We start from the raw sequence: 19614 nt of genomic DNA on the forward strand, positions 1-19614 counted from the left end.
AAACGAGCATTGTTATGTGGTGTTAGAGTAACTAAATATCCCAGGTGAGGAGGTAGATCTCCTCATTTTTCTCACACATTGCATCTCGTGAATACGAAACGGCTAAGAGTGATGAAAAGAGAGCAAGCAAAGGTATCCTGTGTCACCTCAACTCATGTTTGCCGTTTAATTAGTTGAACGACAGACAAAGCCATAAATGCAAGATGATGATGAGTAGGGGGCCAGATGTGATGACGACGACGACAACAGCAACAGCAACGATGGCAGTGATGATGGCCAAAAGGTATTGGTGATGATGACTACACAACAACAGCAACAATTATAATATAAAATGGTATAGTGCGGTACCGGGCATATAGTACAATCCTTTCGAGCTCAGTGTTTACGGTTTTCCAAGTGCAAAATTCCAAGTATACTCACGTCATCCTAGTGATGAGGTTGGTCAGAGAGAACACACTGGTAATCAGAAACTGCTTTAATTATTCAAGGTTTCAGGTTGATAAATGGCAATAAGCGTAATTCAAGTTGCAACAGGACATCAGAATCCTGCTCTCATCTCATACCACCTCATGTCAATGAAAGGAGTGAAAAGGTGGAGATTTTCAGTATGACCATGCATGGGATGGTCATTGTGACTGATGCAGATTCACAAAAAAAAAGCAAAGCAAAGAGGAACTGTGAACAAAAGAACCTGGATTAAAAGTCACCCGTTAACAAATCTGAATTGTTTGGATTTTTTTGCCTGATGTGTCTACATTTCTCTTCCGTAGCCTTTGTGTTTATTTTGTTGAGATATAAAATCGATTTCCCAAAAAAACATTACCCTACAACTATGAGGGACTTTGGTCGATGGAGTTCTTTGATGTGTTCCCTGACAAAAATAACTGCAACTTTCCAAACGAGGATTTAAACTAACCACTACACACTGAATATGTCATCATCAGTTAAAACAACTGTTGGTGAATACGGAAAATGTGTGGACATCATAAAGAGATTTTCAAAAATGTCCAGAACAAAAAAAAAAATGACAAAGAAGAAATTGTAAGGAGTTAAAAAGCAGTGATTATTATACATGGCCTGTAAAGGATGGAATCATTGGTAAAACTAAACAAGTATATACGGCCGTAAGTTCGGCCAGGCCGAATCTTATGTACCCTCCACCATGGATTGCGTAGGAACTTCTACTAAAGGCTGTCATCCACAATCGAATTACTTGGGTTGCGATAACACTTGCCGATGGCAAGGTATCGTAAATCTTTTTAACACTGTCTTCTAAATTGTCAGTTAGTCCATAAGGCGTACATATTAAACAAACAAGTATATACAGCACCAAGTTCGGCCGGGCCGAATCTTAAATACCCACCACCATGAACCAAATATTAGGGTTTCCTTTGAAATTTCAGGAGGGCTTGAGGACTTGAGGACACTTCCCGAAGATAAATTTAAAGATTTCATCTATGAGGACTATATCAGATTCTGGATTTATAAGAACCATTTTTGTTTGAGTTTTAGAGGAATCATTAACATCTCTTGTAAGTGTGCAAGAAAATTATAAAATAACGTCTTGATTTGATATCTTAAATCTGTAGATGTAAAATCTGGGAATTTTACATTGAGTTTCAAGCAATTTTCATGATCAGTGCGCCTTCTACACCTTCAAGAAGTGAAGTCGGTCTACATGGAGGCATTACCAAATGGACCGATAAAAACTTAATCCGATACATGTATTTTTGAGCCTAAAATACCAGAATATTTACAATTTCAGGCAAATCAGGTAAAAACTGCGGTTTCTGGAAACCCAAGGAGTTAAATCGGGAGATCGTTCTTATGGGGGCTATACTAAAATAAGGACCGATACTCACCGTTTTCGGCACACATCTTTATGACCCGAAAATACCTCTAGATTTCCAATTTCAGGCAAATAGGATAAAAACTTTGGATTCTAGAAGCCCAAGAAGTAAAATCGGGAAATCGGTCTATATGGGGGCTATACCAAAATATGGACCGATACTCACCATTTTCGGCACACCTCTTTATGGTCCTAAAATACCTCTAGATTTCCAATTTCAGACAAATTGGATAAAAACTACGGTTTCTATAAGCCCAAGACCCCAAATCGGGAGGTCGTTTTATATGGGGACCATACCAAAACATGGACCGATACTCACAATTTTTGGCACACGTACTTGTGGTAGTACAATACCTCTAGATTTCCAATTTTAGGTAAATTGAATAAAAACTGCGGTTTCTATAAGCTCAAGAAGTAAAATCGGGAGATCGGTCTATATGGGGACTATACCAAATTATGGTCCGATACTCACAATTTTTGGCACACGTATTTATGGTCCTACAATACCTCTAGATTTCCAATTTCAGGTAAAATGAATAAAAACTGCGGTTTCTATAAGCCCAAGAAGTAAAATCGGGAGATCGGTCTATATGGGGGCTATACCAAAATATGAACCGATGCTCACCATTTTTGTCACACCTCTTGATGGTCATAAAATACCTCTAGGTTTCAAATTTCAGGCAAATTGGATAAAAACTATGATTTCTATAAGCCCAAGACCCCAAATCGGGAGGTCGGTTTATATGGGGACTATATCAAAACCTGGACCGATATAGCCCATCTTCGAACTTGACCTGCCTGCAGACAAAAGACGAGTTTGTGCAAAATTTCAGCACGATTGCTCCATTATTGAAGACTGTAGCGTGATTACAACAGACAGACAGACAGACAGACAGACAGACGGACAGACGGACATCGTTATATCGTCTTAGAATTTCTCCCTGATCAAGAATATATATACTTTATATAGTCGGAAATCGATATTTCGATGTGTCACCATTCTATGGTGGTGGGTATAAAAAAAGGCCGTTTAAATACGTATTTATATACGTTTGACAAAATTTTCTATAGAAATAAAATTTTGACAAAATTTTCTATAGAAATAAAATTTTGACAAAATTTTCTATAGAAATAAAAATTTGACAAAATTTTCTATAGAAATAAAATGTTGACAAAATTTTCTATGGAAGTAAAATGTTGACAAAATTTTCTATAGAAATTATATGTTGACAACATTTTCTATAGAAATTATATGTTGACAAAATGTTCTATAGAAATAAAATGTTGACAAAATTTTCTACAGAAATAATTTTTTTACAAAATTTTCCATAGAAATAAAATTTTGACAAAATTTTCTATGGAAATAAAATGTTGACAAACATTGCTATAGAATATATACAAACTTTCTATAGTAATAAAATTTGACAATTTTTACATGGCTGTTAGAGGCCATATACTAACGAAATGTACCAAATTTCAACCGTATCGGATGACTTTTGCTCCTCCAAGAGGCTCCGGAGGTCAAATCTGGGGATCGGTTTATATGGGAGCTATATATAATTATGGACCGATATGGACCAATTTTTGCATGGTTAGAGACCATATACTAACACCACGTACTAAATTTCAATTGGATCGGATGAATTTTGCTCATCCAAGAGACTCCAGAATTCAAGTCTGAGGATCGGTTTATATGGGAGCTATATAATTATGAACCGATATGGACCAATTTTTGCATGGTTGTTAGAGGCCGTATACTAACATCAGGTACCAAATTTCAACAGGATCGGATGACTTTTGCCCCTCCTAGAGGCTCCGGAGGTCAAATCTGGGGATCGGTTTATATGGGGGCTATATATAATTATGGACCGATATGGACCAATTTTTGCATGGTTGTTAGAGACCGTATACTAACATCAGGTACCACATTTCAACCGGATCGGATGAATTTTTCTCCTCCAAGAGGCTCCGGAGATCAAATCTGGGGATCGGTTTATATGGGAGCTATATATAATTATGGACCGATATGGACCAATTTTTGCATGGTTGTTAGATGCCGTATACTAACATCAGGTACCAAATTTCAACCGGATCGGATGAATTTTGATGCTCCGGGAGGCTCCCCAAGCCAAATTTGGGGATCGGTTTATATGGGGGCTATACGTAAACGTGGTCCGATATGGCCGATTTTCAATACCATCCGACCTACATCAATAACAACTACTTGTGCCAAGTTTCAAGTCGATAGCTTGTTTCGTTCGGAAGTTAGCGTGATTTCCACAGACGGACGGACAGCCGGACAGACGGACGGACGGACGGACATGCTTAGATCGACTCAGAATTTCACCACGACCCAGAATATATATACTTTATGGGGTCTTAGAGCAATATTTCGATGTGTTACAAACGGAATGACAAAGTTAATATACCCCCATCATATGGTGGAGGGTATAAAAAGGCCGATTAAATACGTATATAACTAAGTTTAAAGTTTCTATAGAAATAACATTTTGACAAAATAAAATTTTGACAACATTTTCTATAGAAGTAAAATTTCGACAAAATTTTGTATAGAAATAAAATTTGGAAAAAAATTTCTATAGAAATAAAATTTTGACAAAATTTTCAATAGAAATAAAATTTTGTCAAAATTTTCTGTAGAAATAAAATTTTGTCAAAATTTTCTGTAGAAATAAAATTTTGACAAAATTTTCTATAGAAATAAAATTTTGACAAAATTTTCTATAGAACTAACATTTTGACAATGTTTTCTATAAAAATAAAATTTTGGTAGATGATTTTTGGCTCGAGTGGCATCCATGATTATGAACCGATATGGACCAATTTTTGTGTGATTGGGGATTGGCTATGTATAACTATAGACCGATATGGACCAATTTTGGCATGGTTATTAGCGGTCTTATACTAACACCACGTTGCAAATTTCAACCGAATCGGATGAATTTTGCTCCTCCAAGAGGCTCCGGAGATCAAATCTGGGGAACGGTTTATATGGGGGCTATATATAATTATGGACCGATATGGACCAATTCTTGCGTGTTTGTTAGAGACCACATTCTAACACCATGTTCCAAATTTCAACCGGATCGGATGAAGTTTGCTCCTCCAAGAGGCTCCGGAGGACAAATCTGGGGATCGATTTATATGGGGGCTATATATAATTATGGACCGATATGGACCAATTCTTGCGTGGTTGTTAGAGACCATATACTAACACCATGTACCAAATTTCAACCGGATCGGATGAATTTTGCTCCTCTAAGAGGCTTCGGAGGTCAAATCTGGGGATCGGCTTATATGGGGGCTATATATAATTATGGGTCGATGTGGACCAATTTTTGAATGGTCATTAGAGAACATATACCAACACCAGTACGAAATTTCAGCCGGATCGGATGAAATTTGCTTCTCTTAGAGGCAAGCCAAATCGGGGGGTGGGTTTATATGGGGGCTATATATAATTATGTACCGATGTGGACCAATTTTTGCATGGTTATTAAAGACCATAAACTAACACCATGTACCAAATTTCAGCCGGATGGGATGCAATTTGCTTCTCTTAGAGCAATCGCAAGCCAAAATTGGGGGTCCGTTTATATGGGGGCTATACGTTAAAGTGGACCGATATGGACCAATTTTTGCATGGTTGTTAGAGACCATATACGAACACCATGTACCAAATTTCAGCCTGATCGGATGAAATTTGCTTCTTTTAGAGCAATCGCAAGCCAAATTTGGGGGTCCGTTTATATGGGGGCTATACGTAAAAGTGGACCGATATGGCCCATTTTCAATACCATCCGACCTACATCAATAACAACTACTTATGCCAAGTTTCAAGTCGATAGCTTGTTTCATTCGGAAGTTAGCGTGATTTCAACAGACGGACGGACGGACGGACATGCTCAGATCGACTCAGAATTTCACCGCGACCCAGAATGTATATACATTGTGGGGTCTTAGAGCAATATTTCGATGTGTTACAGACGGAATGACAAAGTTAATATACCCCCATCCTATGGTGGAGGGTATAAAAACTGTTACAACAACAACAAAAACCATCGGCGGCGCTTGATTTCTAAACTATTTCGCAAGTTATCGCCATAATTTAGTATGTTCACAAACTACTCAATGTTGGCTTCTCATCGGAGGAAAACAATTTCAGTAATGCCCTACTTCCGTGCCAGCGAAGCAACCGCTCGGCTTTTTTGATCAAATCAGGACTTCACTTTTCCGATCATTTCTGATGTTGTTATCGCTTTTTCACCCACTTTATGGATGCAATGAAATTAAGTTATCAGCTCTCAGACAAGCATTTTAGAAATGACAGCATCTTCAAGGTAGTTGCCATACACATCACCCACCCTGTACATGGTTTGTATTACAAAAGGAATGGTGGTGAAAATTTCGGCTTCCATGCTCTCAAGAAGACAAATCGGGAGATCGATCTATGGAGCTATATCAAAATATGGATATATACCAAAATTGGCACTGTTATTTATGGACAAAATCAAACCAAACATGGCGCATCTCTATATGGAGGCTATTTCGAAATATACACCGAAATACTCAATTTTTGGAATAGAACTGACTGCAGCCGAAAAAGACGAGTTTCAGCACGATATCTTCATTACTGAAGGCTGTAACGTGATTATATATTCGGAAATCGACATTTCGATTTGATACAAATGGAATGACAATCACTACCTAAGGCGGCCTTAGACACTAAATAAATTTGATCATAAGCATGAAAAATTTACAATTTTCACCGCGACCATTTGACCAGATTTACCATTTCAGTTCATATCGTTGGGGCCCTGGAAAATATGTGCTTTAACTGCTTACATCAAAAGTATCTCCATTCTATACCAAAGGCCAATGGTAAATATCATGATAATTGGTACAGACAAATGGCAGCAGTAAATCCTGTAATATCCATTCTCGGCTGGCAGTCACATGCAGTATTAAACGCATTTTCACAATATGCCATTCGGGAATAAAAACTTTTGTGTGGTGTGGTGACCAGAAGCAGCAGCCAAAGGCAAACTCACTGTCGCCATAAATTAAAAATAATATTTTGACACGGAACGAAAGTAACAACACTTGTTTGGAGTGTCCTGGCTGGTCAACTTAACCCAATTCATTTATGGGCCCAATTGTTAAAGCCAAAATATCCTTTATGGAATAAGAGTCTTTATACACGCAGTAGGAGGGAAACAGAATGGAGTGAGTGGCTCAATAGAGTTCAGCCATCATTTTTACTCAACTTTTAAATGTCCCCCAAAAATATATTGGAGGACATTGGAGTTTTTTTTTTTATTTATGCATACCATCATCGTTTGGATGTTATAAAAGTTAATATGTGTATGTCCATATGGTAGTAGTCTGTGTAAATTGCAATGGGTTCTATAATCCATGCATATCCATCGTTTATGAAGAGATACAGATAAGACTGAATGAATGCCAGTGGTTCTTCTACGGTAGATACCATCAGACTATCAATGGGTGAGAAACTCTAGGCACTTTGTCATCATTATCGTAACCATAAATATCATGAAGTCCAATGTGGCTAAACTCAATCAACATTGGTTATATTCATCGATATTGACATGTAGATTTGAAGAGGAACCACTTGGTAAGATGGATAGGGAGTTGTCCTAGACTCTAAACTCAATTGGCTCTAGAATATAGCGGATTGTTTGACGAAGACCTATTCAGGATTATACGCATGTCAGAAGTTGGATGGAGAACTTTGGGGAATGAAACCGTCTCATTTTAACTGATTTTATACAGCGATAATAAGACCAGTAACTGCGTACGGATGTCACGTCTAATAGCCCATCACGAACCTCCACAACCATATACTGAGGTTGAGCAGAATAAATAGAACGCCTCTTATTTATATGACCGGTACGATGAGGAAAACGGCAACTATCGCCCTGGAGGTATTAACCCTCCGGTGAGTGACATTTCTGAACATCACGGCCGTGAGAAAATGTACCTACAGACCTTTTTTTGTAAATCATGTTTTTTTTTCATACAATTTTTTTTTTGTGTTGAAACAATAAAAAATTACAATGAAGCCCAAAAACATGCATTTATTAGTAAAATTCAGTACAAGGTCCGTACGGACGTCCGCGTACTATTCTCACTAAAACCTCAATAACTCCTAAAGTAATGATCCGATCGGCTTGATTTTTTTTTTCAAAAAGATGCGCAACAAAACTCTTGGAATACAGAGTAACTTTGGGGGTGGGTTGTAGTGGCCGAAGTAGAAGTAATTTCAGTTTGAAAAATCAAAAAGTCCCTAGGAACCTTTTCACTCATCGGAGGGTTAATGGGGATATGCCCACAGGACTTGCATATTAGGAAGACCGCGGAGGCCATACTACGAGTAATTCGATTAACGGCCTGAACTCATTAGAGAACCCGGGTTGCAGACATACTGAACTGATAGCCTAGGCCGATCGACATATGAGAACTGACTATATGGTGACACGACATGTTTATTAGGCTAATGTAAACTCAGTTATCCTTATCATAGAGGACTGGGACAACAACAAAACATTTCGGTGATCTTAACATCTTACACATACGCATGACTCTAAACTGGCCGAGGGCACAGACAGTGGTATTTACTGCAAGGTGTTCGAGATTGAGGAATCCTTAATGTTAGACGACAAATGCAGCATATCTCGCTATTGCAAAAGCTGCAGAACTTCTATATATGAGGCCATTATTTAGATGCGATATCAGCATTCTATCGATAGTCAGACAGCAATAAAGGCCCTGGGCACTACAAACATAAGGTCGAAGGTAGTCAGCCGATGTGTTCTCACTGAACAGCATAATGTAACTATGTGCTACACAGAAACAAAATTTCACCAAAATATTTCCAATTAAAATATTATTTGTATTTTCAAAAATCTTAATAAAAATTTAATTTATTAGAAAAAAAATTCCAATTAAAACAAAAATCAATCGCAAAAATTAATAGTATCAGTTAATTGTTTAATTAGATTAATAAATTGTTTAATTGACCTAGGTGATTGATCCTATCATTTCTATGATTGAAGACATTTCAATTAAAAATTAAGGGGATCAATTAAGTTTGTGATTGAATTCAAAAATTATTTTTTTTTTGTATCCATGTCCAGGTACCTAAGACATTATAGCATAACAGGAAATTAGGAGACAGATGTACCACAGTTGGTAGACTTTACCAAAAATGGTCGATTTATTACTGTTTAGTAGTTTGGTATAATTTTTTAAGTTTTGGTAAATTTTGCAAAATATTCCTCTCCAACTAAGAGGTACTTCAATTTTCTATAGAAATAAAATTTAGACAAAATTTCTATAGAAGTAAAAATTTTGAAAAAATTTTCTATAGAAGTGAAAATTTTTAAATAATTTCCTACATGAGTTAAATTTTGACAACATTTTCTATAGAAATAAAATTTTGACAAAATTTTCTATAAAAATAAAATTTTGACAACATTTTCTATAGAAATAAAATTTTGAAAAAAATTTCTATAGAAATAAAATTTTGACAAAATTTTCTATAGAAATAAAATTTTGACAAAATTTTCTATAAAAATAAAATTTTGACAAAATTTTCTATAGAAATATAATTTTGACAAAATTTTTATAGAAATAAAATTTTGACAAAATTTTCTATAAAAATAAAATTTTAACAAAATTTCCTATAAAAATAAAATGTTGACAAAATTGTTCTATAGAAATAAAATTTTGACAAAATTTTCTATAGAAGTACAATTTTGACAAAATTTTCTATAAAAATAAATTTTTCTATGGAAATAAAATTTTGACAAAATTTTCTATAAAAATAAAATGTTGACAAAATTGTTCTATAGAAATAAAATTTTGAAAAATTTTTCTATAGAAATAAAATTTTGCCAAATTTTCTATAGAAATAAAATTTTAACAAAATTTTCTAAAAAATAAAATTTTGACTAATTTTCCTATGGAAATAAAATTTTGACAAAATTTCCTATAAAAATAAAATGTTGACAATATTGTTCTATAGAAATAAAATTTTGACAATACAATTTTGACAAAATTTTCTATAAAAATAAATTTTTCTATGGAAATAAAATTTTGACAAAATTTTCTATAGAAATAAAACTTTGAAAAAATTTTCTATAGAAATAAAATTTTGACAACATTTGCTATAGAAATAAAATTGTGACAAAATTTTCTATAGAAATAAAATTTTGACAAAATTTTCTATAAAAATAAAATTTTGACAAAATTTTCTATAAAAATAAAATTTTGCCAAATTTTCTATAGAAATAAAATTTTAACAAAATTTTCTAAAAAATAAAATTTTGACTAATTTTCCTATGGAAATAAAATTTTGACAAAATTTCCTATAAAAATAAAATGTTGACAATATTGTTCTATAGAAATAAAATTTTGACAATACAATTTTGACAAAATTTTCTATAAAAATAAATTTTTCTATGGAAATAAAATTTTGACAAAATTTTCTATAGAAATAAAACTTTGAAAAAATTTTCTATAGAAATAAAATTTTGACAACATTTGCTATAGAAATAAAATTGTGACAAAATTTTCTATAGAAATAAAATTTTGACAAAATTTTCTATAAAAATAAAATTTTGACAAAATTTTCTATAAAAATAAAATTTTGACAAAATTTTCTATAGAAATAAAATTTTAAAAAAATTTTCTATAAAATAAAATTTTGACAAATTTTCCTATGGAAATAAAATTTTGACAAAATTTCCTATAAAAATAAAATGTTGACAAAATTGTTCTATAGAAATAAAATTTTGACAATACAATTTTGACAAAATTTTCTATAAAAATAAATTTTTCTATGGAAATAAAATTTTGACAAAAATTTTCTATAAAAATAACATGTTGACAAAATTGTTCTATAGAAATAAAATTTTGACAAAATTTTGTATAGAAATACAATTTTGACAAAATTTTCTATAAAAATAAAATTTTGACTAATTTTTTTATAAAAATAAAATTTGGCAAAATTTTCTATAGAAATAAAATTTCGACAAAATTTTCTATAGAAAGTTAACAAAATTTTTTTAGAAATAAAGTTTTGACACCATTTTCTACATAAATAAAATTTTGTCAAAATTTTCTATAGACATAAAATTTTGATAAAATTTTCTGTAGAAATAAAATTGTTGACAAAATCTACTATATAACAAGTAAATACAGCAGTAAGTTCGGCCGGACCGAATCTTAAATACCCACCACCATGAATCAAATATAGGGAGCCACCGTAGTACAATGATTAGCATACCCGCCTTGCATACACAAGGTCGTGGGTTCGATTCCAGCTCCGACCGAACACCGAAAAGTTTTTCAGCGGTGGATTATCCCACCTCAGTAATGCTGGTGACATTTCTGAGGGTTTCAAAGCTTCTCTAAGTGGTTTCACCGCAATGTGGAACGCCGTTCGGACTCGGCTATAGAAAGGAGGTCCCTTGTCATTGAGCTTAATATGGAATCGGGCAGCACTCAGTGATAAGAAAGAAGTTCTACAATGTGGTATCACAATGGACTGAATAGTCTAAGTGAGCCTGATACATCTGGCTGCCACCTAACCTAACCTATGAATAAAATATTGTAGTTTCCGTTGAAATTTCAGGGGATTTGATGACAGATATTCTCCAAGCAGAGCAGATCAACTAGTACGCTTCCCGAAGATAAATTTAAAGATTTTACTTATGAAGACAACAGATTCCGTATTTATACGAACCATTTTTGTTTGAGTTTTACAGGAATCATCAACATCTCTGGTACATGTGCAAGAAAATGATGGAATAACGCCTTGATTTGAAATCTACAATTTGTGAATGGGTGAACCCCCATTATTTAGATAATTACGAGATGTAAAATCTGGAAATTTTACTTCCAGTTTCAAGCAGTTTTCATGATCAGTGCGCCTTCTATACCCTCAAGAAGTGAAATCGGTATATATGGAGGCCTTACCAAATGGGCCGATAAAAACTAAATCCGATACACGTTTTTGTGAGTCTAAAATACCATTATATTTCCAATTTCAGGCAAATCGGATAGAAACTACGGTTTCGAGAAATCCAAGGAGCTAAACCGGGAGATCGGTCTTATGGTGGCTGTATTAAACATGGACCTATACTCAACGTTTTCGGCGCACCTCTTTATTGTCCTAAAATACTTCTAGATTTCAAATTTTAGGCAAATTGGATAAAAACTACGGTTTCTAGAATCCCAAACAATAAAATCATTTCTTGCACACCTATTTATAGTCCTGCTAAATCTCCAGATTTTCAATTTAAGAAAATTGGAAACTACTACGATTTCTGCAACCCCAAAAATTAAAATCGGAAGATCGGTCGATATGGGGATCGGTCAATATGGGGACTATACCAAAACATGGACCGATACTCACCATTTTTCGCACACCTCCTTATGGTGCTAAAATACCTCTAGATTTCCAATTTCATGCAAGTTGGATAAAAACTACGGATTCTAGAAGCCCAAGAAGTAAAATCGGGAGATCGGTCTATATGGGGACTATACCAAAACATGGACCGATACTCACCATTTTTAGCACACATAGTTATGGTGCTAATACACCTCTAGTTTTCCAATTTCATGCAAGTTGGATAAAAACTACGGATTCTAGAAGCCCAAGAAGTAAACTCGGGAGATCGGTCTATATGGGGGCTATACTAAAACATTGACCGATACTCACCATTTTCGGCGCACCTCTTTATGGTGCTAAAACACCTCTAGATTTCAAATTTCAGGCAAATTGGATAAAAACGACGGATTTTAGAAGCCCAAGATGTAAAATCGGGAGATCGGTCTATACGGGGACTATACCAAAACATGGACCGATACTCACCATTTTTAGCACACATAGTTATGGTGCTAAAACACCTCTAGTTTTCCAATTTCATGCAAGTTGGATAAAAACTGCGGATTCTAGAAGCCAAAGAAGTAAAATCGGGAGATCGGTCTATATGGGGACTATATCAAAACATGGACCGATACTCACCATTTTTAGCACACATCTTTATGGTGCTAAAACACCTCTAGTTTTCCAATTTCATGCAAGTTGGATAAAAACTACGGATTCTAGAAGCCCAAGAAATAAACTCGGGAGATCGGTCTATATGGGGGCTATACTAAAACATGGACCGATACTCAACATTTCCGGCAGAACTTTTTATGGTCCTCAAATACCTCTAGATTTCCATTTTCATGAAAATTGGATAAAAACTACGGATTTTAGAAGTCCACGAAGTAAAATCGGGAGATCGGTCTATATGGGGGCTATACCAAAATATGGACCGATACTCACCATTTTTGCACACCTCTTTATGGTCCTAAAATACCTCTAGACTTCAAATTTCAGGCAAATTGGATGAAAACTACGGTTTCTATAAGCCCAAGACCCCAAATCGGGATGTCGGTTTATATGGAGGCTATATCAAAACCTGGACCGATATACCTCATCTTCGAACTTGACCTGCCTGTAGACAAAAGATGAGTTTCAGCACGATTGCTTCATTATTGAAAACTGTAGCGTGATTACAACAGACAGACAGACAGACGGACATGGTTATATCGTCTTAGAATTTCTCCCTGATCAAGAATATATATACTTTATATAGTTGGAAAGAGATTTTTCAATGTGTTACAAACGGAATGACAAACTTTTTATACCCCCGTCACCATTCTATGGTGGTGGGTATAAAAAATGTGCTTCCCCTGACCTTACTCATTAAAAGAGTTCAAATCGTTTCGAATTTGTTTTCAGATCGATGGATATGGTTGACTAACCCAGCAAAAAAAGCGTCGCCAAAAAAGTCGTGAAAATGTTCTATTTGGATCCGAAAGTGTTGCAAAATTGACGCAGAAGCGATGAATTTAACATGGGCTTGTCATAGGACGGATGTCCACCATTTCAACAACCGTTGCACTGAATTTGCATTACTTCTTAAGGTGTAATGCAAATTGAGTGTTTTGGTTGTGAATTAAGAAATTTTGTGATATTTTGACAAATAAATAATTTTTAAAATTTTTTATAATTTTTAATGCATTCTAATGCTTGTCTGGAACGTTTGACATCAAATATTTTCAAAAATTCGCAAGTTTTCTACAATGCAATTTAGCAATTTATACGGCAAAATTTAAATAATTTGTACCATTTTATTAATTCTTAATCTGATTTTATCCTATTTGAAACAAAACAAAATAAATTTCCCATTAAAAATATGAAAAAATCGAGTTATAAACAAGTATATACGGCCGTAATTTCGGCCAGGCCGAATCTTATGTACCCTCCGAATTTTATTTGACATTTCTCTATTTCAGACTTACTCAATTTGAACCATGGAGAGATATACAATCCAACAACGTGTTAAATGGTTCCAAGAAATGGCAACAGTGGATGATCAATTTTCGAAGAAAATCATCTTCAGTGATGAGGCGCATTTTTTATTCAAAATCAACATCGGCCCTTGAAATTGTAATCACCCTTTATATATAAAGGTGAGTACTATGTTCGTATTTTTTACCAAAACACTAAAAATCTATATGAAGACGGTTATATTTATAAAAAGTCTTGCGAAATAATGAATGGAAAAGATATAAGGAATTGATTGTGAACCATTTTGTATTTATAATTTAATTAAATTAAAAAAATAACCGTGAAAATAAGCTGGTTTTCAGCTTGAAAACTGAACATAGTACTCAGCTTTAGATAAAAAAAGTTATGTATAGGTAAGTCTACAAATAATTACGAATCGACATGGAAATTGATATATGGGGGTCGCTTATATGGGGGCTATATAGAATTATATATATAACTATAGACCGATATGGACATAGTTAGGCATGGTTGTTAACGGTCATATACTAGCAAAATGTACCAAATTTCAACTCGGATGAAATTTGCTTCTCCAAGATGCTCCAAAACCAAATCTCGGGATCGGTTTATATGGGGACTATATATAATTATGGACTGATATGGTCCACTTTTGGCATGGTTGTTAAATATCATATACTACCACCACGTACCAAATTTCAACCAGATCGGATGAATTTTGCTTCTCCAAAAGGCACAGGAGGTCAAATCTGGGGATCGGTTTATATGGGGGCTATATACAATTATGGACTGATATGAACCAATTCCTGCATGGTTAGTGGATACTATATACTAACATCACGTACCAAATTTCAACCGTATCGGATGAATTTTGTGCTTCCAAGGGGCTCCGGAGGTCAAATCTGGGGATCGGTTTATAAGGGGCCTATATATAATTATGGACCGATTTCGACCAAATTGTGCATGGGTGTTTGAGGCTATATATTAACACCACGTACCAAATATCAACTGAACCAGATGAATTTTGGCCTTCCAAGAGGCTCCGGAGGTCAAATCTGCTGATCGGTTTATATGGGGGCTATATAGAATTATGGACCGATGTGGACAATTTTTGCATGGTTATTGGAGACCATATACTAACACCATGTACCAAATTTCAGCCGGATCGGATGAAATTTGCTTCTTTTAGAGTCTCCGCAAGCCAAATCGGGGGATTGGTTTAAAGGGTGATACGGTCAAAATTTGGTCAAAGGAAAACGCGTGTAAATCGGTGAAAACGTTTATTTAAAAAATCAAATTAAATTTATTTTTCAAGTTCAATTAGTATTAAATTCAGGAAAAATATTCAGTTAGGCTTACGCTTTTCCAAATCCGAATTGCCGGGCCTCACGCTTGACACCTGCCATCAGATTTTGTACAGCCACCTTGTCCACCTTCTACGCCGCAGAAAGCCAGTTTGCCTTGAACTGCTGCTCGTCCTTAGCAGTTTTTTTGGGTCTTCTTTAGGTTCCGCTTGACAATAGCCCAGTATTTCTCAATTGGGCGGAGCTCTGGCGTGGTGGGAGGGTTCTTGTCCTTGGGAACCACCTGCACGTTGTTGGCGGCGTACCACTCCATGGCCTTTTTCCCGTAATGGCAAGATGCCAAATCCGGCCTAAACAGTACGGAACAACCGTGTTTCTTCAGGAAAGGCAGCAGACGTTTATTCAAACACTCTTTCACGTAAATTTCTTGGTTGACAGTCCCGGAAACTATGAAAATGCTGCTTTTCAAGCCACAGGTACAGATGGCTTGCCAAACCAGATATTTCTTTGCGAACTTTGACAGTTTTATGTGCTTGAAAATATCTGCTACCTTTCCCCTTCCTTTTGCCGTATAAAACTCCTGTCCCGGAAGCTGCTTGTAGTCGGCTTTGACGTAGGTTTCGTCGTCCATTACCACGCAGTCAAACTTCGTCAGCATCGTCGTGTACAGCCTCCGGGATCGCGCTTTGGCCGTCGTATTTTGTTTATCATCGCGATTTGGAGTCACTACCTTCTTGTAAGTCGATAGTCCGGCTCGTTTTTTGGCTCGATGCACGGTTGTAGACGATACACCCAGCTTATTTGCGGCATCTCGGAGAGAGAGGTTAGGGTTTCGCTTGAAACTACCGGCAACTCTCTTTGTCGTCTCAGCGGCTTCCGGTTTTCGATTTCCCCCCGATCCAGACTTCCTGGCTGTCGACAAACGTTCCCCAAACACTTTAATTACATTTGTAACGGTTGATTTGGCAACTTTTGCGATTTTGCCAGCTTTGCGTGCGAGTAGCTCGGATTTTCGCGATGCGCGAGCAAAATTTTGATACGCTGCTCTTCTTGCTTGGACGGCATTTTGACAACTGAATCGTGAATTCCAAAATCAAAAAAGGAGCAACATTCTACACACACACACACCTTCAAAATGAGGGGTGTGCAGGTTTTTTAAATGCAAAATTGAAAGAAATACGTCAAGTTTATATTGACCAAATTTTGACCGTATCACCCTTTACCCCCATTCTATGGAGGAGGGTATAAAAATTGGTTAAAATTAACTTCCTGTGCAGTTAAAATAAAGAACATCTTTTGGAGAACATTTTTAAAAGTGTTTTTAAAGTTGTGCCTTTAAAAGAACTTCCAAATTTTTTTTCTGGGAAGTTAACGAAAACATGCTTCGGGAGGCACAGCGAAGCGGGCCGGGTTATGCTAGTATCTAATAAATTTTCTTGATTTCTTGATTTGTTGAAAAATATTTACCTATGTGTGTGATATGCCAGGGGTTTTTTTTGTAAAAATATTCAAAATTTTCTAAACTAAACCAAGCTTTCTTCCTGGTGGGTTCACTGTTTTTTCAGTGTATAACGACAGAAACTCTATTGCCCCATCATGATTACATGATAATTTACTTAAAATTAATTAAATCTGGAAAAAGACTCAATGCCATATCACAAAAAAAAGCAAAAATTCCATAAATATTCAAGTGAGTTGGTGTGGCAAAGTATCTCGTTAACACAAATCCAGCAGGATCAGCATTAAAACAATAATAACAATGATAATAACCCAAGACAAAAAAAAACAACGACGACTAAGAAGAAGCGGACGAAAAATTACGAAAAAGCCTTCTGTTTTATAGCGGCTATTTGCCATGGTAATAAGATTATTATGCAAATGCTCAACTTTATGGCTGCATTTCGGAATAAGATATTTCTCGTTCACTTGCTCCACTCAGACAGACTATAACACTACGAGTATGCTCCAAGTTCAGTCCAGCTTCCACTGGACATTCATCCACTTAGTGTTACCAGTAGAGCCCTTTTATATGATCTTCTCTACTCATCCACACTTAAGTCCTTAGTATACTGGAGTGTGTGTGTGTGTGAGGCTGAGTGTGCCTTTGTGGGTGTTTATGTGTGTTGACCATTAATCCTCTTCTGCCTGAGCATCAACATCAGGAGAAATTAAATTTTCACTTAATTTGTAATGAAATGAAATGCGCCACTGCCACACAAAAGCCAAAAGCAAACACGAAATACCATGAATACACTGAAATTGAAACCATCGTATCCATCCAACCGGGCAGCCAAAAAAACAAAAAATTAACATATTTTTAACATTTACTTAAATCTGTAGAATTTGCATAAATTTTCCAAATATTTTTTTGTATCGCTACCGCAAGAGTTTGTTTTTCTGTGCGGTTGAATTAACACTAAACTGTGACCGCAAATTGTTAAGGTATTTTCTTTGTGTACTGCACAGTGGGCAAGGGTATATCAAGAGGAAGACCATACTTACCAAAGGGAAAGAGATAGACATCTATAGCCCTGGTAGAATACGCTGATATCCAGCAAAGATAGTGTAGCCAAACGTGCAGCGAATATATTCTTTTTGGATCCGGAAGTACTGCAAAATCGGATCAAAAGCAATGCATTTTATTAGATGGGCTTGTTATGGGGTGGAAGCTTATAAACATAGGCTGCATTGCTTTCGCATTAATAGTAGTCGGCTTCCATTTTAAAACAATTAAACTTTATCAGAGAAGGAATATGATCCCCTTCTGGAGCAAATTGTTATTTTTGGATGGTGAATATGTAACAAGTTCTTCGCAACCATGTAAGTTTCTCGGACAATATGTAGCTGATTTCGACTACCATACTATGTTTGGCGATTTTTTTTCGAGGCAAAAATGTTCCGTGATGCCCATCCAAATATTACATTTTGCTCTAGAACCCAGCAAAAAAATTTGGAAGTACTTCTAAAGGCACAATTTGAAAAGCACTTCCAAAAATTCCCTCCCAAAGAGGGTCTTTATTTTTTAACTACTCAGGAAGTTATTTTAATACAATTTTTATACCCTCCAGCATAGGATGGGGGTATATTAAATTTGTCATTCCGTTTGTAACACATCCAAATATTGCTCTAAGACCCCATAAATTATATATAGTCTGGGTCGTGGTGAAATTCTGAGTCGATCTAAGAATGTCCGTCCGTCTGTTCAAATCACGCTAACTTCCGAAAGAAACAAGCTATCGACTTGAAACTTGGCACAAGTAGTTCTTATTGATGTAGGTCGGATGGTATTGCAAATGGACCATATCCGACCACTTTTACGTATAGCCCCCATATAAACCAACGCTCAGATTTGGCTTGCGGAGCCTCCTGGAGGAGCAAAATTCATCCGATCCGGCTGAAATTTGGTACATGGTGTAAGTCTTTAACAAACAGGCAAAAATTGGTCCATATCGGTCTATAATTATATAGGTAGCCACCGTGGTGCAATGGTTAGCATGCCCGCCTTGCATACACAAGGTCGTGGGTTCGATTCCTGCTTCGACCGAACACCAAAAGTTTTTCAGCGGTGGATTATACTACCTCAGTAATGTTGGTGACATTTCTTAGGGTTACAAAGCTTCTCTAAGTGGTTTCACTGCAATGTGGAACGCCGTTCGGACTCGGCTATAAAAAGGAGGTCCCTTGTCATTAAGCTTGTCATTGGAGTCGGGCAGAACTCAGTGATAAGAGAGAAGTTCACCAATGTGGTATCACAATGGACTGAATAGTCTAAGTGAGCCTGATATATCGGGCTACCACTTAACCTAACCTAACCTAACCATATATAGCCCCCATATAAACCGATCCCCAGATTTGGCTTGCGGAGCCTCTAAGAGAAGAAAATTTCATCCGATCCGGCTGAAATTTGGTACATGGTTTAAGTATAGGGACCCTAACAACTATGCAAAAATTGGTCCACATCGGTCCATAATCATATATAGCCCCCATATAAACCGATCCCCAGATTTGGCTTGCGGAGCCCCTAAGAGAAGCAAATTTCATCCGATCCGGCT

This window comes from Haematobia irritans, chromosome 3 (genome assembly GCF_050003625.1).
Source record: "Haematobia irritans isolate KBUSLIRL chromosome 3, ASM5000362v1, whole genome shotgun sequence".
NCBI lineage: Eukaryota > Metazoa > Arthropoda > Insecta > Diptera > Muscidae > Haematobia > Haematobia irritans.